Source organism: Schistocerca piceifrons, unplaced genomic scaffold, assembly GCF_021461385.2.
Source record: "Schistocerca piceifrons isolate TAMUIC-IGC-003096 unplaced genomic scaffold, iqSchPice1.1 HiC_scaffold_39, whole genome shotgun sequence".
Lineage (NCBI taxonomy): Eukaryota > Metazoa > Arthropoda > Insecta > Orthoptera > Acrididae > Schistocerca > Schistocerca piceifrons.
The window spans coordinates 26552-47273 of record NW_025728614.1 but is presented as its reverse complement, the minus strand read 5'-3'; the positions used below and the strand labels follow the sequence as shown (position 1 = coordinate 47273).

The window sequence follows — 20722 nt, the reverse complement described above, 5'->3', positions numbered from 1 at the left end:
TTGTGCGGTGGTGGTGTAATGGTCAGCATAGTTGCGTTCCAAGCAGTTGATCCGGGTTCGATTCCCGGCCACCGCAGCAGGCTTTTAATTTCGCGTATGAGTACTTTTGCCACGCGCTCTTAAATTATTGTTTTTTCGCCCTCTTACTCGCTGCATACCAGCCCTTAGTGTGTCTCGACTTGTCTCGACTTTGCTCGGCTGACGCGAGAGCTGACGCTCTCAAATCGGCCTATATCAAAACGACAAGCACGAGAAACGACTGAGAGAGGTAAGGAGAGGCGAGGCGATGGACACACAGCACGCCCCCTTCATTTCACGGTGGCGTCTCCCTGACCGAATCGGGCTGTAGCTCCGAAAAGAAAGGAGAAACAAAAATAGGAAGTAAAAGTGCCAATAGCGCCCTGTGTTCCCATGCGCTCACCCGCCCAAGTACTGACAAGGGCCAAAGTTGTTACGCATCGGCAATCGGACATTTTCTTTCATTTTCTCTTTATCGGTTGAGAACCAGTGTATTCAAGATATTATGGCCATTGCCGAGTGAATGCTGTAGCGCTCCCCGACGAGTCGGGTTCGGATCCTCTATCAACTTCCACGCAGGGTGATGATCTTTTGGTCACCACACTCGCCAGCTGAAATCGGCGCCGCCTTTTCGTAGTAGGAAAAGAGTAGTGGCCCGTGGGGGGATCGAACCCACGACCTTCGCGTTATTAGCACGACGCTCTAACCAACTGAGCTAACGGGCCTCGGCAGATGCAGTTGCTCAGCCCTACGCTGGAAACAGGTGGCATGAAGCCGCACACCATTTCTATGGTCGTCGTGTGTCTGCTTCCCTAGTCTATATTCTGCTGACGGTCACGAAACAGTAGCTATATTGCGAGCAGGACGGGAAACGGCCGCTCGGACAGCTCAAACTTGTCACGATTCGTGTGGAAAAAATTCCGTTCCGGTACCGGGAATCGAACCCGGGCCTCCTGGGTGAAAGCCAGGTATCCTAGCCACTAGACCACACCGGATGTGGCCGTTTCGTTCGACCGTTCGTACGGTCGCTTGTCGCATTTCGTGTCGAGTGCCGCGTCGGCGCCCCCCTCTCTTTGCGAGCATCTGTGCACATACTGACTGGCAAGGCGCGCACCTCAAACGTCGCAGAGCAATGCTTTTGGCTTCATGCTCTGCTGGGAGAAGAGGAAAAGGGAAGCTGTAAGTAGCAATAACAGGAAGTAAACATTTTCCCGCTGAAGCGTTGAAACGCTGTGGATAACAAACAAGAAATACGTTGGCGCCCTAGCAACAGCACCACCATGTCACAGAAAATTAAATGCCCCGGGTGAGGATCGAACTCACGACCTTAAGATTATGAGACTTACGCGCTGCCTACTGCGCTACCGAGGCACGGGTGCACCGCTTGTCCTGGAAACTGGGTAAACACCTTACCCAATATTAGACGTAGAGACACTGTACTTCCTGGATAACGTGTTCTGTTGCTACACGTGCACTGCCGGCCCAGTTGATTGCGGTGCTGCTGCAGCTGTTGCAACGATAGGCAGCACTCCTTGTCGTTGAAGTTCAGTGCCTCGGAGGCACCCGGACCCAGCAACTTGTGAGGCCAGGCCGACGCTAGTCTGTAGAACATGATGCGAGCGTCCTAGTGGGGACCCGCGAGTGCTGCGTTCTCGGTCCTTCTCAAGGGAAATCCAGCTACACATTCTTGTGGATCGTGCATCTCAAGCGCTCAAGCCACGCGGCAGCATTATCGCGGGAAAAGCAAAATGATGCATCGGCCGGGAATCGAACCCGGGCCGCCCGCGTGGCAGGCGAGCATTCTACCACTGAACCACCGATGCTCGGGCCAGCGGTAACTTGACGCTGCTTGCCGAGCAGATGTCTCAAGGGAAAGTGGGACTGCCGTCAAGCGCCGTAGCATTCTGTGGAAAAGATGCTGCAGACGCTGAATCCTGCACTGCACTGCTCTGCTTAAAAATGCCGCCAGAACGCGGTCCTCTGCGTACTCTTGCGTTGCCGGCGCCCAACTCTTGCCAAAGGATGCGAAATGTGCGCGGATACGCTGTCCGAATGCGTCTGGATGTGCTCCCCTAGCCTGCCTCGAAATGCGCCTGCCAGGTACGATCACCTTCGGCCGCTGCCGACTGGCGGGAAGCCGACACAGCGCGGACGCGCGGCGCTCGCTTGTGCGGTGGTGGTGTAATGGTCAGCATAGTTGCGTTCCAAGCAGTTGATCCGGGTTCGATTCCCGGCCACCGCAGCAGGCTTTTAATTTCGCGTATGAGTACTTTTGCCACGCGCTCTTAAATTATTGTTTTTTCGCCCTCTTACTCGCTGCATACCAGCCCTTAGTGTGTCTCGACTTGTCTCGACTTTGCTCGGCTGACGCGAGAGCTGACGCTCTCAAATCGGCCTATATCAAAACGACAAGCACGAGAAACGACTGAGAGAGGTAAGGAGAGGCGAGGCGATGGACACACAGCACGCCCCCTTCATTTCACGGTGGCGTCTCCCTGACCGAATCGGGCTGTAGCTCCGAAAAGAAAGGAGAAACAAAAATAGGAAGTAAAAGTGCCAATAGCGCCCTGTGTTCCCATGCGCTCACCCGCCCAAGTACTGACAAGGGCCAAAGTTGTTACGCATCGGCAATCGGACATTTTCTTTCATTTTCTCTTTATCGGTTGAGAACCAGTGTATTCAAGATATTATGGCCATTGCCGAGTGAATGCTGTAGCGCTCCCCGACGAGTCGGGTTCGGATCCTCTATCAACTTCCACGCAGGGTGATGATCTTTTGGTCACCACACTCGCCAGCTGAAATCGGCGCCGCCTTTTCGTAGTAGGAAAAGAGTAGTGGCCCGTGGGGGGATCGAACCCACGACCTTCGCGTTATTAGCACGACGCTCTAACCAACTGAGCTAACGGGCCTCGGCAGATGCAGTTGCTCAGCCCTACGCTGGAAACAGGTGGCATGAAGCCGCACACCATTTCTATGGTCGTCGTGTGTCTGCTTCCCTAGTCTATATTCTGCTGACGGTCACGAAACAGTAGCTATATTGCGAGCAGGACGGGAAACGGCCGCTCGGACAGCTCAAACTTGTCACGATTCGTGTGGAAAAAATTCCGTTCCGGTACCGGGAATCGAACCCGGGCCTCCTGGGTGAAAGCCAGGTATCCTAGCCACTAGACCACACCGGATGTGGCCGTTTCGTTCGACCGTTCGTACGGTCGCTTGTCGCATTTCGTGTCGAGTGCCGCGTCGGCGCCCCCCTCTCTTTGCGAGCATCTGTGCACATACTGACTGGCAAGGCGCGCACCTCAAACGTCGCAGAGCAATGCTTTTGGCTTCATGCTCTGCTGGGAGAAGAGGAAAAGGGAAGCTGTAAGTAGCAATAACAGGAAGTAAACATTTTCCCGCTGAAGCGTTGAAACGCTGTGGATAACAAACAAGAAATACGTTGGCGCCCTAGCAACAGCACCACCATGTCACAGAAAATTAAATGCCCCGGGTGAGGATCGAACTCACGACCTTAAGATTATGAGACTTACGCGCTGCCTACTGCGCTACCGAGGCACGGGTGCACCGCTTGTCCTGGAAACTGGGTAAACACCTTACCCAATATTAGACGTAGAGACACTGTACTTCCTGGATAACGTGTTCTGTTGCTACACGTGCACTGCCGGCCCAGTTGATTGCGGTGCTGCTGCAGCTGTTGCAACGATAGGCAGCACTCCTTGTCGTTGAAGTTCAGTGCCTCGGAGGCACCCGGACCCAGCAACTTGTGAGGCCAGGCCGACGCTAGTCTGTAGAACATGATGCGAGCGTCCTAGTGGGGACCCGCGAGTGCTGCGTTCTCGGTCCTTCTCAAGGGAAATCCAGCTACACATTCTTGTGGATCGTGCATCTCAAGCGCTCAAGCCACGCGGCAGCATTATCGCGGGAAAAGCAAAATGATGCATCGGCCGGGAATCGAACCCGGGCCGCCCGCGTGGCAGGCGAGCATTCTACCACTGAACCACCGATGCTCGGGCCAGCGGTAACTTGACGCTGCTTGCCGAGCAGATGTCTCAAGGGAAAGTGGGACTGCCGTCAAGCGCCGTAGCATTCTGTGGAAAAGATGCTGCAGACGCTGAATCCTGCACTGCACTGCTCTGCTTAAAAATGCCGCCAGAACGCGGTCCTCTGCGTACTCTTGCGTTGCCGGCGCCCAACTCTTGCCAAAGGATGCGAAATGTGCGCGGATACGCTGTCCGAATGCGTCTGGATGTGCTCCCCTAGCCTGCCTCGAAATGCGCCTGCCAGGTACGATCACCTTCGGCCGCTGCCGACTGGCGGGAAGCCGACACAGCGCGGACGCGCGGCGCTCGCTTGTGCGGTGGTGGTGTAATGGTCAGCATAGTTGCGTTCCAAGCAGTTGATCCGGGTTCGATTCCCGGCCACCGCAGCAGGCTTTTAATTTCGCGTATGAGTACTTTTGCCACGCGCTCTTAAATTATTGTTTTTTCGCCCTCTTACTCGCTGCATACCAGCCCTTAGTGTGTCTCGACTTGTCTCGACTTTGCTCGGCTGACGCGAGAGCTGACGCTCTCAAATCGGCCTATATCAAAACGACAAGCACGAGAAACGACTGAGAGAGGTAAGGAGAGGCGAGGCGATGGACACACAGCACGCCCCCTTCATTTCACGGTGGCGTCTCCCTGACCGAATCGGGCTGTAGCTCCGAAAAGAAAGGAGAAACAAAAATAGGAAGTAAAAGTGCCAATAGCGCCCTGTGTTCCCATGCGCTCACCCGCCCAAGTACTGACAAAGGCCAAAGTTGTTACGCATCGGCAATCGGACATTTTCTTTCATTTTCTCTTTATCGGTTGAGAACCAGTGTATTCAAGATATTATGGCCATTGCCGAGTGAATGCTGTAGCGCTCCCCGACGAGTCGGGTTCGGATCCTCTATCAACTTCCACGCAGGGTGATGATCTTTTGGTCACCACACTCGCCAGCTGAAATCGGCGCCGCCTTTTCGTAGTAGGAAAAGAGTAGTGGCCCGTGGGGGGATCGAACCCACGACCTTCGCGTTATTAGCACGACGCTCTAACCAACTGAGCTAACGGGCCTCGGCAGATGCAGTTGCTCAGCCCTACGCTGGAAACAGGTGGCATGAAGCCGCACACCATTTCTATGGTCGTCGTGTGTCTGCTTCCCTAGTCTATATTCTGCTGACGGTCACGAAACAGTAGCTATATTGCGAGCAGGACGGGAAACGGCCGCTCGGACAGCTCAAACTTGTCACGATTCGTGTGGAAAAAATTCCGTTCCGGTACCGGGAATCGAACCCGGGCCTCCTGGGTGAAAGCCAGGTATCCTAGCCACTAGACCACACCGGATGTGGCCGTTTCGTTCGACCGTTCGTACGGTCGCTTGTCGCATTTCGTGTCGAGTGCCGCGTCGGCGCCCCCCTCTCTTTGCGAGCATCTGTGCACATACTGACTGGCAAGGCGCGCACCTCAAACGTCGCAGAGCAATGCTTTTGGCTTCATGCTCTGCTGGGAGAAGAGGAAAAGGGAAGCTGTAAGTAGCAATAACAGGAAGTAAACATTTTCCCGCTGAAGCGTTGAAACGCTGTGGATAACAAACAAGAAATACGTTGGCGCCCTAGCAACAGCACCACCATGTCACAGAAAATTAAATGCCCCGGGTGAGGATCGAACTCACGACCTTAAGATTATGAGACTTACGCGCTGCCTACTGCGCTACCGAGGCACGGGTGCACCGCTTGTCCTGGAAACTGGGTAAACACCTTACCCAATATTAGACGTAGAGACACTGTACTTCCTGGATAACGTGTTCTGTTGCTACACGTGCACTGCCGGCCCAGTTGATTGCGGTGCTGCTGCAGCTGTTGCAACGATAGGCAGCACTCCTTGTCGTTGAAGTTCAGTGCCTCGGAGGCACCCGGACCCAGCAACTTGTGAGGCCAGGCCGACGCTAGTCTGTAGAACATGATGCGAGCGTCCTAGTGGGGACCCGCGAGTGCTGCGTTCTCGGTCCTTCTCAAGGGAAATCCAGCTACACATTCTTGTGGATCGTGCATCTCAAGCGCTCAAGCCACGCGGCAGCATTATCGCGGGAAAAGCAAAATGATGCATCGGCCGGGAATCGAACCCGGGCCGCCCGCGTGGCAGGCGAGCATTCTACCACTGAACCACCGATGCTCGGGCCAGCGGTAACTTGACGCTGCTTGCCGAGCAGATGTCTCAAGGGAAAGTGGGACTGCCGTCAAGCGCCGTAGCATTCTGTGGAAAAGATGCTGCAGACGCTGAATCCTGCACTGCACTGCACTGCTCTGCTTAAAAATGCCGCCAGAACGCGGTCCTCTGCGTACTCTTGCGTTGCCGGCGCCCAACTCTTGCCAAAGGATGCGAAATGTGCGCGGATACGCTGTCCGAATGCGTCTGGATGTGCTCCCCTAGCCTGCCTCGAAATGCGCCTGCCAGGTACGATCACCTTCGGCCGCTGCCGACTGGCGGGAAGCCGACACAGCGCGGACGCGCGGCGCTCGCTTGTGCGGTGGTGGTGTAATGGTCAGCATAGTTGCGTTCCAAGCAGTTGATCCGGGTTCGATTCCCGGCCACCGCAGCAGGCTTTTAATTTCGCGTATGAGTACTTTTGCCACGCGCTCTTAAATTATTGTTTTTTCGCCCTCTTACTCGCTGCATACCAGCCCTTAGTGTGTCTCGACTTGTCTCGACTTTGCTCGGCTGACGCGAGAGCTGACGCTCTCAAATCGGCCTATATCAAAACGACAAGCACGAGAAACGACTGAGAGAGGTAAGGAGAGGCGAGGCGATGGACACACAGCACGCCCCCTTCATTTCACGGTGGCGTCTCCCTGACCGAATCGGGCTGTAGCTCCGAAAAGAAAGGAGAAACAAAAATAGGAAGTAAAAGTGCCAATAGCGCCCTGTGTTCCCATGCGCTCACCCGCCCAAGTACTGACAAGGGCCAAAGTTGTTACGCATCGGCAATCGGACATTTTCTTTCATTTTCTCTTTATCGGTTGAGAACCAGTGTATTCAAGATATTATGGCCATTGCCGAGTGAATGCTGTAGCGCTCCCCGACGAGTCGGGTTCGGATCCTCTATCAACTTCCACGCAGGGTGATGATCTTTTGGTCACCACACTCGCCAGCTGAAATCGGCGCCGCCTTTTCGTAGTAGGAAAAGAGTAGTGGCCCGTGGGGGGATCGAACCCACGACCTTCGCGTTATTAGCACGACGCTCTAACCAACTGAGCTAACGGGCCTCGGCAGATGCAGTTGCTCAGCCCTACGCTGGAAACAGGTGGCATGAAGCCGCACACCATTTCTATGGTCGTCGTGTGTCTGCTTCCCTAGTCTATATTCTGCTGACGGTCACGAAACAGTAGCTATATTGCGAGCAGGACGGGAAACGGCCGCTCGGACAGCTCAAACTTGTCACGATTCGTGTGGAAAAAATTCCGTTCCGGTACCGGGAATCGAACCCGGGCCTCCTGGGTGAAAGCCAGGTATCCTAGCCACTAGACCACACCGGATGTGGCCGTTTCGTTCGACCGTTCGTACGGTCGCTTGTCGCATTTCGTGTCGAGTGCCGCGTCGGCGCCCCCCTCTCTTTGCGAGCATCTGTGCACATACTGACTGGCAAGGCGCGCACCTCAAACGTCGCAGAGCAATGCTTTTGGCTTCATGCTCTGCTGGGAGAAGAGGAAAAGGGAAGCTGTAAGTAGCAATAACAGGAAGTAAACATTTTCCCGCTGAAGCGTTGAAACGCTGTGGATAACAAACAAGAAATACGTTGGCGCCCTAGCAACAGCACCACCATGTCACAGAAAATTAAATGCCCCGGGTGAGGATCGAACTCACGACCTTAAGATTATGAGACTTACGCGCTGCCTACTGCGCTACCGAGGCACGGGTGCACCGCTTGTCCTGGAAACTGGGTAAACACCTTACCCAATATTAGACGTAGAGACACTGTACTTCCTGGATAACGTGTTCTGTTGCTACACGTGCACTGCCGGCCCAGTTGATTGCGGTGCTGCTGCAGCTGTTGCAACGATAGGCAGCACTCCTTGTCGTTGAAGTTCAGTGCCTCGGAGGCACCCGGACCCAGCAACTTGTGAGGCCAGGCCGACGCTAGTCTGTAGAACATGATGCGAGCGTCCTAGTGGGGACCCGCGAGTGCTGCGTTCTCGGTCCTTCTCAAGGGAAATCCAGCTACACATTCTTGTGGATCGTGCATCTCAAGCGCTCAAGCCACGCGGCAGCATTATCGCGGGAAAAGCAAAATGATGCATCGGCCGGGAATCGAACCCGGGCCGCCCGCGTGGCAGGCGAGCATTCTACCACTGAACCACCGATGCTCGGGCCAGCGGTAACTTGACGCTGCTTGCCGAGCAGATGTCTCAAGGGAAAGTGGGACTGCCGTCAAGCGCCGTAGCATTCTGTGGAAAAGATGCTGCAGACGCTGAATCCTGCACTGCACTGCTCTGCTTAAAAATGCCGCCAGAACGCGGTCCTCTGCGTACTCTTGCGTTGCCGGCGCCCAACTCTTGCCAAAGGATGCGAAATGTGCGCGGATACGCTGTCCGAATGCGTCTGGATGTGCTCCCCTAGCCTGCCTCGAAATGCGCCTGCCAGGTACGATCACCTTCGGCCGCTGCCGACTGGCGGGAAGCCGACACAGCGCGGACGCGCGGCGCTCGCTTGTGCGGTGGTGGTGTAATGGTCAGCATAGTTGCGTTCCAAGCAGTTGATCCGGGTTCGATTCCCGGCCACCGCAGCAGGCTTTTAATTTCGCGTATGAGTACTTTTGCCACGCGCTCTTAAATTATTGTTTTTTCGCCCTCTTACTCGCTGCATACCAGCCCTTAGTGTGTCTCGACTTGTCTCGACTTTGCTCGGCTGACGCGAGAGCTGACGCTCTCAAATCGGCCTATATCAAAACGACAAGCACGAGAAACGACTGAGAGAGGTAAGGAGAGGCGAGGCGATGGACACACAGCACGCCCCCTTCATTTCACGGTGGCGTCTCCCTGACCGAATCGGGCTGTAGCTCCGAAAAGAAAGGAGAAACAAAAATAGGAAGTAAAAGTGCCAATAGCGCCCTGTGTTCCCATGCGCTCACCCGCCCAAGTACTGACAAGGGCCAAAGTTGTTACGCATCGGCAATCGGACATTTTCTTTCATTTTCTCTTTATCGGTTGAGAACCAGTGTATTCAAGATATTATGGCCATTGCCGAGTGAATGCTGTAGCGCTCCCCGACGAGTCGGGTTCGGATCCTCTATCAACTTCCACGCAGGGTGATGATCTTTTGGTCACCACACTCGCCAGCTGAAATCGGCGCCGCCTTTTCGTAGTAGGAAAAGAGTAGTGGCCCGTGGGGGGATCGAACCCACGACCTTCGCGTTATTAGCACGACGCTCTAACCAACTGAGCTAACGGGCCTCGGCAGATGCAGTTGCTCAGCCCTACGCTGGAAACAGGTGGCATGAAGCCGCACACCATTTCTATGGTCGTCGTGTGTCTGCTTCCCTAGTCTATATTCTGCTGACGGTCACGAAACAGTAGCTATATTGCGAGCAGGACGGGAAACGGCCGCTCGGACAGCTCAAACTTGTCACGATTCGTGTGGAAAAAATTCCGTTCCGGTACCGGGAATCGAACCCGGGCCTCCTGGGTGAAAGCCAGGTATCCTAGCCACTAGACCACACCGGATGTGGCCGTTTCGTTCGACCGTTCGTACGGTCGCTTGTCGCATTTCGTGTCGAGTGCCGCGTCGGCGCCCCCCTCTCTTTGCGAGCATCTGTGCACATACTGACTGGCAAGGCGCGCACCTCAAACGTCGCAGAGCAATGCTTTTGGCTTCATGCTCTGCTGGGAGAAGAGGAAAAGGGAAGCTGTAAGTAGCAATAACAGGAAGTAAACATTTTCCCGCTGAAGCGTTGAAACGCTGTGGATAACAAACAAGAAATACGTTGGCGCCCTAGCAACAGCACCACCATGTCACAGAAAATTAAATGCCCCGGGTGAGGATCGAACTCACGACCTTAAGATTATGAGACTTACGCGCTGCCTACTGCGCTACCGAGGCACGGGTGCACCGCTTGTCCTGGAAACTGGGTAAACACCTTACCCAATATTAGACGTAGAGACACTGTACTTCCTGGATAACGTGTTCTGTTGCTACACGTGCACTGCCGGCCCAGTTGATTGCGGTGCTGCTGCAGCTGTTGCAACGATAGGCAGCACTCCTTGTCGTTGAAGTTCAGTGCCTCGGAGGCACCCGGACCCAGCAACTTGTGAGGCCAGGCCGACGCTAGTCTGTAGAACATGATGCGAGCGTCCTAGTGGGGACCCGCGAGTGCTGCGTTCTCGGTCCTTCTCAAGGGAAATCCAGCTACACATTCTTGTGGATCGTGCATCTCAAGCGCTCAAGCCACGCGGCAGCATTATCGCGGGAAAAGCAAAATGATGCATCGGCCGGGAATCGAACCCGGGCCGCCCGCGTGGCAGGCGAGCATTCTACCACTGAACCACCGATGCTCGGGCCAGCGATAACTTGACGCTGCTTGCCGAGCAGATGTCTCAAGGGAAAGTGGGACTGCCGTCAAGCGCCGTAGCATTCTGTGGAAAAGATGCTGCAGACGCTGAATCCTGCACTGCACTGCTCTGCTTAAAAATGCCGCCAGAACGCGGTCCTCTGCGTACTCTTGCGTTGCCGGCGCCCAACTCTTGCCAAAGGATGCGAAATGTGCGCGGATACGCTGTCCGAATGCGTCTGGATGTGCTCCCCTAGCCTGCCTCGAAATGCGCCTGCCAGGTACGATCACCTTCGGCCGCTGCCGACTGGCGGGAAGCCGACACAGCGCGGACGCGCGGCGCTCGCTTGTGCGGTGGTGGTGTAATGGTCAGCATAGTTGCGTTCCAAGCAGTTGATCCGGGTTCGATTCCCGGCCACCGCAGCAGGCTTTTAATTTCGCGTATGAGTACTTTTGCCACGCGCTCTTAAATTATTGTTTTTTCGCCCTCTTACTCGCTGCATACCAGCCCTTAGTGTGTCTCGACTTGTCTCGACTTTGCTCGGCTGACGCGAGAGCTGACGCTCTCAAATCGGCCTATATCAAAACGACAAGCACGAGAAACGACTGAGAGAGGTAAGGAGAGGCGAGGCGATGGACACACAGCACGCCCCCTTCATTTCACGGTGGCGTCTCCCTGACCGAATCGGGCTGTAGCTCCGAAAAGAAAGGAGAAACAAAAATAGGAAGTAAAAGTGCCAATAGCGCCCTGTGTTCCCATGCGCTCACCCGCCCAAGTACTGACAAAGGCCAAAGTTGTTACGCATCGGCAATCGGACATTTTCTTTCATTTTCTCTTTATCGGTTGAGAACCAGTGTATTCAAGATATTATGGCCATTGCCGAGTGAATGCTGTAGCGCTCCCCGACGAGTCGGGTTCGGATCCTCTATCAACTTCCACGCAGGGTGATGATCTTTTGGTCACCACACTCGCCAGCTGAAATCGGCGCCGCCTTTTCGTAGTAGGAAAAGAGTAGTGGCCCGTGGGGGGATCGAACCCACGACCTTCGCGTTATTAGCACGACGCTCTAACCAACTGAGCTAACGGGCCTCGGCAGATGCAGTTGCTCAGCCCTACGCTGGAAACAGGTGGCATGAAGCCGCACACCATTTCTATGGTCGTCGTGTGTCTGCTTCCCTAGTCTATATTCTGCTGACGGTCACGAAACAGTAGCTATATTGCGAGCAGGACGGGAAACGGCCGCTCGGACAGCTCAAACTTGTCACGATTCGTGTGGAAAAAATTCCGTTCCGGTACCGGGAATCGAACCCGGGCCTCCTGGGTGAAAGCCAGGTATCCTAGCCACTAGACCACACCGGATGTGGCCGTTTCGTTCGACCGTTCGTACGGTCGCTTGTCGCATTTCGTGTCGAGTGCCGCGTCGGCGCCCCCCTCTCTTTGCGAGCATCTGTGCACATACTGACTGGCAAGGCGCGCACCTCAAACGTCGCAGAGCAATGCTTTTGGCTTCATGCTCTGCTGGGAGAAGAGGAAAAGGGAAGCTGTAAGTAGCAATAACAGGAAGTAAACATTTTCCCGCTGAAGCGTTGAAACGCTGTGGATAACAAACAAGAAATACGTTGGCGCCCTAGCAACAGCACCACCATGTCACAGAAAATTAAATGCCCCGGGTGAGGATCGAACTCACGACCTTAAGATTATGAGACTTACGCGCTGCCTACTGCGCTACCGAGGCACGGGTGCACCGCTTGTCCTGGAAACTGGGTAAACACCTTACCCAATATTAGACGTAGAGACACTGTACTTCCTGGATAACGTGTTCTGTTGCTACACGTGCACTGCCGGCCCAGTTGATTGCGGTGCTGCTGCAGCTGTTGCAACGATAGGCAGCACTCCTTGTCGTTGAAGTTCAGTGCCTCGGAGGCACCCGGACCCAGCAACTTGTGAGGCCAGGCCGACGCTAGTCTGTAGAACATGATGCGAGCGTCCTAGTGGGGACCCGCGAGTGCTGCGTTCTCGGTCCTTCTCAAGGGAAATCCAGCTACACATTCTTGTGGATCGTGCATCTCAAGCGCTCAAGCCACGCGGCAGCATTATCGCGGGAAAAGCAAAATGATGCATCGGCCGGGAATCGAACCCGGGCCGCCCGCGTGGCAGGCGAGCATTCTACCACTGAACCACCGATGCTCGGGCCAGCGGTAACTTGACGCTGCTTGCCGAGCAGATGTCTCAAGGGAAAGTGGGACTGCCGTCAAGCGCCGTAGCATTCTGTGGAAAAGATGCTGCAGACGCTGAATCCTGCACTGCACTGCTCTGCTTAAAAATGCCGCCAGAACGCGGTCCTCTGCGTACTCTTGCGTTGCCGGCGCCCAACTCTTGCCAAAGGATGCGAAATGTGCGCGGATACGCTGTCCGAATGCGTCTGGATGTGCTCCCCTAGCCTGCCTCGAAATGCGCCTGCCAGGTACGATCACCTTCGGCCGCTGCCGACTGGCGGGAAGCCGACACAGCGCGGACGCGCGGCGCTCGCTTGTGCGGTGGTGGTGTAATGGTCAGCATAGTTGCGTTCCAAGCAGTTGATCCGGGTTCGATTCCCGGCCACCGCAGCAGGCTTTTAATTTCGCGTATGAGTACTTTTGCCACGCGCTCTTAAATTATTGTTTTTTCGCCCTCTTACTCGCTGCATACCAGCCCTTAGTGTGTCTCGACTTGTCTCGACTTTGCTCGGCTGACGCGAGAGCTGACGCTCTCAAATCGGCCTATATCAAAACGACAAGCACGAGAAACGACTGAGAGAGGTAAGGAGAGGCGAGGCGATGGACACACAGCACGCCCCCTTCATTTCACGGTGGCGTCTCCCTGACCGAATCGGGCTGTAGCTCCGAAAAGAAAGGAGAAACAAAAATAGGAAGTAAAAGTGCCAATAGCGCCCTGTGTTCCCATGCGCTCACCCGCCCAAGTACTGACAAGGGCCAAAGTTGTTACGCATCGGCAATCGGACATTTTCTTTCATTTTCTCTTTATCGGTTGAGAACCAGTGTATTCAAGATATTATGGCCATTGCCGAGTGAATGCTGTAGCGCTCCCCGACGAGTCGGGTTCGGATCCTCTATCAACTTCCACGCAGGGTGATGATCTTTTGGTCACCACACTCGCCAGCTGAAATCGGCGCCGCCTTTTCGTAGTAGGAAAAGAGTAGTGGCCCGTGGGGGGATCGAACCCACGACCTTCGCGTTATTAGCACGACGCTCTAACCAACTGAGCTAACGGGCCTCGGCAGATGCAGTTGCTCAGCCCTACGCTGGAAACAGGTGGCATGAAGCCGCACACCATTTCTATGGTCGTCGTGTGTCTGCTTCCCTAGTCTATATTCTGCTGACGGTCACGAAACAGTAGCTATATTGCGAGCAGGACGGGAAACGGCCGCTCGGACAGCTCAAACTTGTCACGATTCGTGTGGAAAAAATTCCGTTCCGGTACCGGGAATCGAACCCGGGCCTCCTGGGTGAAAGCCAGGTATCCTAGCCACTAGACCACACCGGATGTGGCCGTTTCGTTCGACCGTTCGTACGGTCGCTTGTCGCATTTCGTGTCGAGTGCCGCGTCGGCGCCCCCCTCTCTTTGCGAGCATCTGTGCACATACTGACTGGCAAGGCGCGCACCTCAAACGTCGCAGAGCAATGCTTTTGGCTTCATGCTCTGCTGGGAGAAGAGGAAAAGGGAAGCTGTAAGTAGCAATAACAGGAAGTAAACATTTTCCCGCTGAAGCGTTGAAACGCTGTGGATAACAAACAAGAAATACGTTGGCGCCCTAGCAACAGCACCACCATGTCACAGAAAATTAAATGCCCCGGGTGAGGATCGAACTCACGACCTTAAGATTATGAGACTTACGCGCTGCCTACTGCGCTACCGAGGCACGGGTGCACCGCTTGTCCTGGAAACTGGGTAAACACCTTACCCAATATTAGACGTAGAGACACTGTACTTCCTGGATAACGTGTTCTGTTGCTACACGTGCACTGCCGGCCCAGTTGATTGCGGTGCTGCTGCAGCTGTTGCAACGATAGGCAGCACTCCTTGTCGTTGAAGTTCAGTGCCTCGGAGGCACCCGGACCCAGCAACTTGTGAGGCCAGGCCGACGCTAGTCTGTAGAACATGATGCGAGCGTCCTAGTGGGGACCCGCGAGTGCTGCGTTCTCGGTCCTTCTCAAGGGAAATCCAGCTACACATTCTTGTGGATCGTGCATCTCAAGCGCTCAAGCCACGCGGCAGCATTATCGCGGGAAAAGCAAAATGATGCATCGGCCGGGAATCGAACCCGGGCCGCCCGCGTGGCAGGCGAGCATTCTACCACTGAACCACCGATGCTCGGGCCAGCGGTAACTTGACGCTGCTTGCCGAGCAGATGTCTCAAGGGAAAGTGGGACTGCCGTCAAGCGCCGTAGCATTCTGTGGAAAAGATGCTGCAGACGCTGAATCCTGCACTGCACTGCACTGCTCTGCTTAAAAATGCCGCCAGAACGCGGTCCTCTGCGTACTCTTGCGTTGCCGGCGCCCAACTCTTGCCAAAGGATGCGAAATGTGCGCGGATACGCTGTCCGAATGCGTCTGGATGTGCTCCCCTAGCCTGCCTCGAAATGCGCCTGCCAGGTACGATCACCTTCGGCCGCTGCCGACTGGCGGGAAGCCGACACAGCGCGGATGCGCGGCGCTCGCTTGTGCGGTGGTGGTGTAATGGTCAGCATAGTTGCGTTCCAAGCAGTTGATCCGGGTTCGATTCCCGGCCACCGCAGCAGGCTTTTAATTTCGCGTATGAGTACTTTTGCCACGCGCTCTTAAATTATTGTTTTTTCGCCCTCTTACTCGCTGCATACCAGCCCTTAGTGTGTCTCGACTTGTCTCGACTTTGCTCGGCTGACGCGAGAGCTGACGCTCTCAAATCGGCCTATATCAAAACGACAAGCACGAGAAACGACTGAGAGAGGTAAGGAGAGGCGAGGCGATGGACACACAGCACGCCCCCTTCATTTCACGGTGGCGTCTCCCTGACCGAATCGGGCTGTAGCTCCGAAAAGAAAGGAGAAACAAAAATAGGAAGTAAAAGTGCCAATAGCGCCCTGTGTTCCCATGCGCTCACCCGCCCAAGTACTGACAAGGGCCAAAGTTGTTACGCATCGGCAATCGGACATTTTCTTTCATTTTCTCTTTATCGGTTGAGAACCAGTGTATTCAAGATATTATGGCCATTGCCGAGTGAATGCTGTAGCGCTCCCCGACGAGTCGGGTTCGGATCCTCTATCAACTTCCACGCAGGGTGATGATCTTTTGGTCACCACACTCGCCAGCTGAAATCGGCGCCGCCTTTTCGTAGTAGGAAAAGAGTAGTGGCCCGTGGGGGGATCGAACCCACGACCTTCGCGTTATTAGCACGACGCTCTAACCAACTGAGCTAACGGGCCTCGGCAGATGCAGTTGCTCAGCCCTACGCTGGAAACAGGTGGCATGAAGCCGCACACCATTTCTATGGTCGTCGTGTGTCTGCTTCCCTAGTCTATATTCTGCTGACGGTCACGAAACAGTAGCTATATTGCGAGCAGGACGGGAAACGGCCGCTCGGACAGCTCAAACTTGTCACGATTCGTGTGGAAAAAATTCCGTTCCGGTACCGGGAATCGAACCCGGGCCTCCTGGGTGAAAGCCAGGTATCCTAGCCACTAGACCACACCGGATGTGGCCGTTTCGTTCGACCGTTCGTACGGTCGCTTGTCGCATTTCGTGTCGAGTGCCGCGTCGGCGCCCCCCTCTCTTTGCGAGCATCTGTGCACATACTGACTGGCAAGGCGCGCACCTCAAACGTCGCAGAGCAATGCTTTTGGCTTCATGCTCTGCTGGGAGAAGAGGAAAAGGGAAGCTGTAAGTAGCAATAACAGGAAGTAAACATTTTCCCGCTGAAGCGTTGAAACGCTGTGGATAACAAACAAGAAATACGTTGGCGCCCTAGCAACAGCACCACCATGTCACAGAAAATTAAATGCCCCGGGTGAGGATCGAACTCACGACCTTAAGATTATGAGACTTACGCGCTGCCTACTGCGCTACCGAGGCACGGGTGCACCGCTTGTCCTGGAAACTGGGTAAACACCTTACCCAATATTAGACGTAGAGACACTGTACTTCCTGGATAACGTGTTCTGTTGCTACACGTGCACTGCCGGCCCAGTTGATTGCGGTGCTGCTGCAGCTGTTGCAACGATAGGCAGCACTCCTTGTCGTTGAAGTTCAGTGCCTCGGAGGCACCCGGACCCAGCAACTTGTGAGGCCAGGCCGACGCTAGTCTGTAGAACATGATGCGAGCGTCCTAGTGGGGACCCGCGAGTGCTGCGTTCTCGGTCCTTCTCAAGGGAAATCCAGCTACACATTCTTGTGGATCGTGCATCTCAAGCGCTCAAGCCACGCGGCAGCATTATCGCGGGAAAAGCAAAATGATGCATCGGCCGGGAATCGAACCCGGGCCGCCCGCGTGGCAGGCGAGCATTCTACCACTGAACCACCGATGCTCGGGCCAGCGGTAACTTGACGCTGCTTGCCGAGCAGATGTCTCAAGGGAAAGTGGGACTGCCGTCAAGCGCCGTAGCATTCTGTGGAAAAGATGCTGCAGACGCTGAATCCTGCACTGCACTGCTCTGCTTAAAAATGCCGCCAGAACGCGGTCCTCTGCGTACTCTTGCGTTGCCGGCGCCCAACTCTTGCCAAAGGATGCGAAATGTGCGCGGATACGCTGTCCGAATGCGTCTGGATGTGCTCCCCTAGCCTGCCTCGAAATGCGCCTGCCAGGTACGATCACCTTCGGCCGCTGCCGACTGGCGGGAAGCCGACACAGCGCGGACGCGCGGCGCTCGCTTGTGCGGTGGTGGTGTAATGGTCAGCATAGTTGCGTTCCAAGCAGTTGATCCGGGTTCGATTCCCGGCCACCGCAGCAGGCTTTTAATTTCGCGTATGAGTACTTTTGCCACGCGCTCTTAAATTATTGTTTTTTCGCCCTCTTACTCGCTGCATACCAGCCCTTAGTGTGTCTCGACTTGTCTCGACTTTGCTCGGCTGACGCGAGAGCTGACGCTCTCAAATCGGCCTATATCAAAACGACAAGCACGAGAAACGACTGAGAGAGGTAAGGAGAGGCGAGGCGATGGACACACAGCACGCCCCCTTCATTTCACGGTGGCGTCTCCCTGACCGAATCGGGCTGTAGCTCCGAAAAGAAAGGAGAAACAAAAATAGGAAGTAAAAGTGCCAATAGCGCCCTGTGTTCCCATGCGCTCACCCGCCCAAGTACTGACAAGGGCCAAAGTTGTTACGCATCGGCAATCGGACATTTTCTTTCATTTTCTCTTTATCGGTTGAGAACCAGTGTATTCAAGATATTATGGCCATTGCCGAGTGAATGCTGTAGCGCTCCCCGACGAGTCGGGTTCGGATCCTCTATCAACTTCCACGCAGGGTGATGATCTTTTGGTCACCACACTCGCCAGCTGAAATCGGCGCCGCCTTTTCGTAGTAGGAAAAGAGTAGTGGCCCGTGGGGGGATCGAACCCACGACCTTCGCGTTATTAGCACGACGCTCTAACCAACTGAGCTAACGGGCCTCGGCAGATGCAGTTGCTCAGCCCTACGCTGGAAACAGGTGGCATGAAGCCGCACACCATTTCTATGGTCGTCGTGTGTCTGCTTCCCTAGTCTATATTCTGCTGACGGTCACGAAACAGTAGCTATATTGCGAGCAGGACGGGAAACGGCCGCTCGGACAGCTCAAACTTGTCACGATTCGTGTGGAAAAAATTCCGTTCCGGTACCGGGAATCGAACCCGGGCCTCCTGGGTGAAAGCCAGGTATCCTAGCCACTAGACCACACCGGATGTGGCCGTTTCGTTCGACCGTTCGTACGGTCGCTTGTCGCATTTCGTGTCGAGTGCCGCGTCGGCGCCCCCCTCTCTTTGCGAGCATCTGTGCACATACTGACTGGCAAGGCGCGCACCTCAAACGTCGCAGAGCAATGCTTTTGGCTTCATGCTCTGCTGGGAGAAGAGGAAAAGGGAAGCTGTAAGTAGCAATAACAGGAAGTAAACATTTTCCCGCTGAAGCGTTGAAACGCTGTGGATAACAAACAAGAAATACGTTGGCGCCCTAGCAACAGCACCACCATGTCACAGAAAATTAAATGCCCCGGGTGAGGATCGAACTCACGACCTTAAGATTATGAGACTTACGCGCTGCCTACTGCGCTACCGAGGCACGGGTGCACCGCTTGTCCTGGAAACTGGGTAAACACCTTACCCAATATTAGACGTAGAGACACTGTACTTCCTGGATAACGTGTTCTGTTGCTACACGTGCACTGCCGGCCCAGTTGATTGCGGTGCTGCTGCAGCTGTTGCAACGATAGGCAGCACTCCTTGTCGTTGAAGTTCAGTGCCTCGGAGGCACCCGGACCCAGCAACTTGTGAGGCCAGGCCGACGCTAGTCTGTAGAACATGATGCGAGCGTCCTAGTGGGGACCCGCGAGTGCTGCGTTCTCGGTCCTTCTCAAGGGAAATCCAGCTACACATTCTTGTGGATCGTGCATCTCAAGCGCTCAAGCCACGCGGCAGCATTATCGCGGGAAAAGCAAAATGATGCATCGGCCGGGAATCGAACCCGGGCCGCCCGCGTGGCAGGCGAGCATTCTACCACTGAACCACCGATGCTCGGGCCAGCGGTAACTTGACGCTGCTTGCCGAGCAGATGTCTCAAGGGAAAGTGGGACTGCCGTCAAGCGCCGTAGCATTCTGTGGAAAAGATGCTGCAGACGCTGAATCCTGCACTGCACTGCACTGCTCTGCTTAAAAATGCCGCCAGAACGCGGTCCTCTGCGTACTCTTGCGTTGCCGGCGCCCAACTCTTGCCAAAGGATGCGAAATGTGCGCGGATACGCTGTCCGAATGCGTCTGGATGTGCTCCCCTAGCCTGCCTCGAAATGCGCCTGCCAGGTACGATCACCTTCGGCCGCTGCCGACTGGCGGGAAGCCGACACAGCGCGGATGCGCGGCGCTCGCTTGTGCGGTGGTGGTGTAATGGTCAGCATAGTTGCGTTCCAAGCAGTTGATCCGGGTTCGATTCCCGGCCACCGCAGCAGGCTTTTAATTTCGCGTATGAGTACTTTTGCCACGCGCTCTTAAATTATTGTTTTTTCGCCCTCTTACTCGCTGCATACCAGCCCTTAGTGTGTCTCGACTTGTCTCGACTTTGCTCGGCTGACGCGAGAGCTGACGCTCTCAAATCGGCCTATATCAAAACGACAAGCACGAGAAACGACTGAGAGAGGTAAGGAGAGGCGAGGCGATGGACACACAGCACGCCCCCTTCATTTCACGGTGGCGTCTCCCTGACCGAATCGGGCTGTAGCTCCGAAAAGAAAGGAGAAACAAAAATAGGAAGTAAAAGTGCCAATAGCGCCCTGTGTTCCCATGCGCTCACCCGCCCAAGTACTGACAAGGGCCAAAGTTGTTACGCATCGGCAATCGGACATTTTCTTTCATTTTCTCTTTATCGGTTGAGAACCAGTGTATTCAAGATATTATGGCCATTGCCGAGTGAATGCTGTAGCGCTCCCCGACGAGTCGGGTTCGGATCCTCTATCAACTTCCACGCAGGGTGATGATCTTTTGGTCACCACACTCGCCAGCTGAAATCGGCGCCGCCTTTTCGTAGTAGGAAAAGAGTAGTGGCCCGTGGGGGGATCGAACCCACGACCTTCGCGTTATTAGCACGACGCTCTAACCAACTGAGCTAACGGGCCTCGGCAGATGCAGTTGCTCAGCCCTACGCTGGAAACAGGTGGCATGAAGCCGCACACCATTTCTATGGTCGTCGTGTGTCTGCTTCCCTAGTCTATATTCTGCTGACGGTCACGAAACAGTAGCTATATTGCGAGCAGGACGGGAAACGGCCGCTCGGACAGCTCAAACTTGTCACGATTCGTGTGGAAAAAATTCCGTTCCGGTACCGGGAATCGAACCCGGGCCTCCTGGGTGAAAGCCAGGTATCCTAGCCACTAGACCACACCGGATGTGGCCGTTTCGTTCGACCGTTCGTACGGTCGCTTGT

General features: G+C 55.0%; 48 non-coding genes across 48 annotated transcripts; 10 read left to right on the top strand and 38 right to left on the bottom strand.

The window, feature by feature from the left end:
- The first annotated feature begins 4 nt into the window (after positions 1–4).
- On the top strand, positions 5–76 carry Trnag-ucc. The gene has a single exon. It is a non-coding gene; the product is annotated as a tRNA-Gly (tRNA).
- A 593-nt stretch (positions 77–669) lies between these two features.
- Positions 670–743, bottom strand: Trnai-aau. Its single transcript has one exon. It is a non-coding gene; the product is annotated as a tRNA-Ile (tRNA).
- Positions 744–941: 198 nt separating this feature from the next.
- On the bottom strand, positions 942–1013 carry Trnae-uuc. The gene has a single exon. It is a non-coding gene; the product is annotated as a tRNA-Glu (tRNA).
- Positions 1014–1316: 303 nt separating this feature from the next.
- Positions 1317–1389, bottom strand: Trnam-cau. The gene has a single exon. It is a non-coding gene; the product is annotated as a tRNA-Met (tRNA).
- Positions 1390–1770: 381 nt separating this feature from the next.
- Positions 1771–1841, bottom strand: Trnag-gcc. The gene has a single exon. It is a non-coding gene; the product is annotated as a tRNA-Gly (tRNA).
- A 347-nt stretch (positions 1842–2188) lies between these two features.
- Trnag-ucc lies at positions 2189–2260 on the top strand. The gene has a single exon. It is a non-coding gene; the product is annotated as a tRNA-Gly (tRNA).
- A 593-nt stretch (positions 2261–2853) lies between these two features.
- Trnai-aau lies at positions 2854–2927 on the bottom strand. The gene has a single exon. It is a non-coding gene; the product is annotated as a tRNA-Ile (tRNA).
- Positions 2928–3125: 198 nt separating this feature from the next.
- Positions 3126–3197, bottom strand: Trnae-uuc. The gene has a single exon. It is a non-coding gene; the product is annotated as a tRNA-Glu (tRNA).
- Positions 3198–3500: 303 nt separating this feature from the next.
- Positions 3501–3573, bottom strand: Trnam-cau. The gene has a single exon. It is a non-coding gene; the product is annotated as a tRNA-Met (tRNA).
- Positions 3574–3954: 381 nt separating this feature from the next.
- Positions 3955–4025, bottom strand: Trnag-gcc. The gene has a single exon. It is a non-coding gene; the product is annotated as a tRNA-Gly (tRNA).
- A 347-nt stretch (positions 4026–4372) lies between these two features.
- Positions 4373–4444, top strand: Trnag-ucc. The gene has a single exon. It is a non-coding gene; the product is annotated as a tRNA-Gly (tRNA).
- Positions 4445–5037: 593 nt separating this feature from the next.
- Trnai-aau lies at positions 5038–5111 on the bottom strand. Its single transcript has one exon. It is a non-coding gene; the product is annotated as a tRNA-Ile (tRNA).
- Positions 5112–5309: 198 nt separating this feature from the next.
- Trnae-uuc lies at positions 5310–5381 on the bottom strand. Its single transcript has one exon. It is a non-coding gene; the product is annotated as a tRNA-Glu (tRNA).
- Positions 5382–5684: 303 nt separating this feature from the next.
- Trnam-cau lies at positions 5685–5757 on the bottom strand. Its single transcript has one exon. It is a non-coding gene; the product is annotated as a tRNA-Met (tRNA).
- A 381-nt stretch (positions 5758–6138) lies between these two features.
- Positions 6139–6209, bottom strand: Trnag-gcc. Its single transcript has one exon. It is a non-coding gene; the product is annotated as a tRNA-Gly (tRNA).
- A 352-nt stretch (positions 6210–6561) lies between these two features.
- On the top strand, positions 6562–6633 carry Trnag-ucc. The gene has a single exon. It is a non-coding gene; the product is annotated as a tRNA-Gly (tRNA).
- Positions 6634–7226: 593 nt separating this feature from the next.
- On the bottom strand, positions 7227–7300 carry Trnai-aau. Its single transcript has one exon. It is a non-coding gene; the product is annotated as a tRNA-Ile (tRNA).
- Positions 7301–7498: 198 nt separating this feature from the next.
- Trnae-uuc lies at positions 7499–7570 on the bottom strand. The gene has a single exon. It is a non-coding gene; the product is annotated as a tRNA-Glu (tRNA).
- A 303-nt stretch (positions 7571–7873) lies between these two features.
- Positions 7874–7946, bottom strand: Trnam-cau. Its single transcript has one exon. It is a non-coding gene; the product is annotated as a tRNA-Met (tRNA).
- A 381-nt stretch (positions 7947–8327) lies between these two features.
- Trnag-gcc lies at positions 8328–8398 on the bottom strand. Its single transcript has one exon. It is a non-coding gene; the product is annotated as a tRNA-Gly (tRNA).
- Positions 8399–8745: 347 nt separating this feature from the next.
- Trnag-ucc lies at positions 8746–8817 on the top strand. Its single transcript has one exon. It is a non-coding gene; the product is annotated as a tRNA-Gly (tRNA).
- A 593-nt stretch (positions 8818–9410) lies between these two features.
- Positions 9411–9484, bottom strand: Trnai-aau. The gene has a single exon. It is a non-coding gene; the product is annotated as a tRNA-Ile (tRNA).
- A 198-nt stretch (positions 9485–9682) lies between these two features.
- Positions 9683–9754, bottom strand: Trnae-uuc. Its single transcript has one exon. It is a non-coding gene; the product is annotated as a tRNA-Glu (tRNA).
- A 303-nt stretch (positions 9755–10057) lies between these two features.
- Trnam-cau lies at positions 10058–10130 on the bottom strand. The gene has a single exon. It is a non-coding gene; the product is annotated as a tRNA-Met (tRNA).
- Positions 10131–10511: 381 nt separating this feature from the next.
- Trnag-gcc lies at positions 10512–10582 on the bottom strand. Its single transcript has one exon. It is a non-coding gene; the product is annotated as a tRNA-Gly (tRNA).
- Positions 10583–10929: 347 nt separating this feature from the next.
- On the top strand, positions 10930–11001 carry Trnag-ucc. Its single transcript has one exon. It is a non-coding gene; the product is annotated as a tRNA-Gly (tRNA).
- A 593-nt stretch (positions 11002–11594) lies between these two features.
- Positions 11595–11668, bottom strand: Trnai-aau. Its single transcript has one exon. It is a non-coding gene; the product is annotated as a tRNA-Ile (tRNA).
- Positions 11669–11866: 198 nt separating this feature from the next.
- Trnae-uuc lies at positions 11867–11938 on the bottom strand. The gene has a single exon. It is a non-coding gene; the product is annotated as a tRNA-Glu (tRNA).
- Positions 11939–12241: 303 nt separating this feature from the next.
- Trnam-cau lies at positions 12242–12314 on the bottom strand. The gene has a single exon. It is a non-coding gene; the product is annotated as a tRNA-Met (tRNA).
- Positions 12315–12695: 381 nt separating this feature from the next.
- Positions 12696–12766, bottom strand: Trnag-gcc. Its single transcript has one exon. It is a non-coding gene; the product is annotated as a tRNA-Gly (tRNA).
- A 347-nt stretch (positions 12767–13113) lies between these two features.
- Positions 13114–13185, top strand: Trnag-ucc. The gene has a single exon. It is a non-coding gene; the product is annotated as a tRNA-Gly (tRNA).
- A 593-nt stretch (positions 13186–13778) lies between these two features.
- Trnai-aau lies at positions 13779–13852 on the bottom strand. The gene has a single exon. It is a non-coding gene; the product is annotated as a tRNA-Ile (tRNA).
- Positions 13853–14050: 198 nt separating this feature from the next.
- On the bottom strand, positions 14051–14122 carry Trnae-uuc. Its single transcript has one exon. It is a non-coding gene; the product is annotated as a tRNA-Glu (tRNA).
- Positions 14123–14425: 303 nt separating this feature from the next.
- On the bottom strand, positions 14426–14498 carry Trnam-cau. Its single transcript has one exon. It is a non-coding gene; the product is annotated as a tRNA-Met (tRNA).
- A 381-nt stretch (positions 14499–14879) lies between these two features.
- Trnag-gcc lies at positions 14880–14950 on the bottom strand. The gene has a single exon. It is a non-coding gene; the product is annotated as a tRNA-Gly (tRNA).
- A 352-nt stretch (positions 14951–15302) lies between these two features.
- Positions 15303–15374, top strand: Trnag-ucc. The gene has a single exon. It is a non-coding gene; the product is annotated as a tRNA-Gly (tRNA).
- Positions 15375–15967: 593 nt separating this feature from the next.
- Positions 15968–16041, bottom strand: Trnai-aau. The gene has a single exon. It is a non-coding gene; the product is annotated as a tRNA-Ile (tRNA).
- A 198-nt stretch (positions 16042–16239) lies between these two features.
- Positions 16240–16311, bottom strand: Trnae-uuc. The gene has a single exon. It is a non-coding gene; the product is annotated as a tRNA-Glu (tRNA).
- A 303-nt stretch (positions 16312–16614) lies between these two features.
- On the bottom strand, positions 16615–16687 carry Trnam-cau. The gene has a single exon. It is a non-coding gene; the product is annotated as a tRNA-Met (tRNA).
- Positions 16688–17068: 381 nt separating this feature from the next.
- Trnag-gcc lies at positions 17069–17139 on the bottom strand. The gene has a single exon. It is a non-coding gene; the product is annotated as a tRNA-Gly (tRNA).
- A 347-nt stretch (positions 17140–17486) lies between these two features.
- On the top strand, positions 17487–17558 carry Trnag-ucc. The gene has a single exon. It is a non-coding gene; the product is annotated as a tRNA-Gly (tRNA).
- A 593-nt stretch (positions 17559–18151) lies between these two features.
- On the bottom strand, positions 18152–18225 carry Trnai-aau. Its single transcript has one exon. It is a non-coding gene; the product is annotated as a tRNA-Ile (tRNA).
- A 198-nt stretch (positions 18226–18423) lies between these two features.
- Positions 18424–18495, bottom strand: Trnae-uuc. The gene has a single exon. It is a non-coding gene; the product is annotated as a tRNA-Glu (tRNA).
- Positions 18496–18798: 303 nt separating this feature from the next.
- Positions 18799–18871, bottom strand: Trnam-cau. The gene has a single exon. It is a non-coding gene; the product is annotated as a tRNA-Met (tRNA).
- A 381-nt stretch (positions 18872–19252) lies between these two features.
- On the bottom strand, positions 19253–19323 carry Trnag-gcc. Its single transcript has one exon. It is a non-coding gene; the product is annotated as a tRNA-Gly (tRNA).
- A 352-nt stretch (positions 19324–19675) lies between these two features.
- Positions 19676–19747, top strand: Trnag-ucc. The gene has a single exon. It is a non-coding gene; the product is annotated as a tRNA-Gly (tRNA).
- A 593-nt stretch (positions 19748–20340) lies between these two features.
- Positions 20341–20414, bottom strand: Trnai-aau. The gene has a single exon. It is a non-coding gene; the product is annotated as a tRNA-Ile (tRNA).
- A 198-nt stretch (positions 20415–20612) lies between these two features.
- On the bottom strand, positions 20613–20684 carry Trnae-uuc. Its single transcript has one exon. It is a non-coding gene; the product is annotated as a tRNA-Glu (tRNA).
- Positions 20685–20722: the final 38 nt, after the last annotated feature.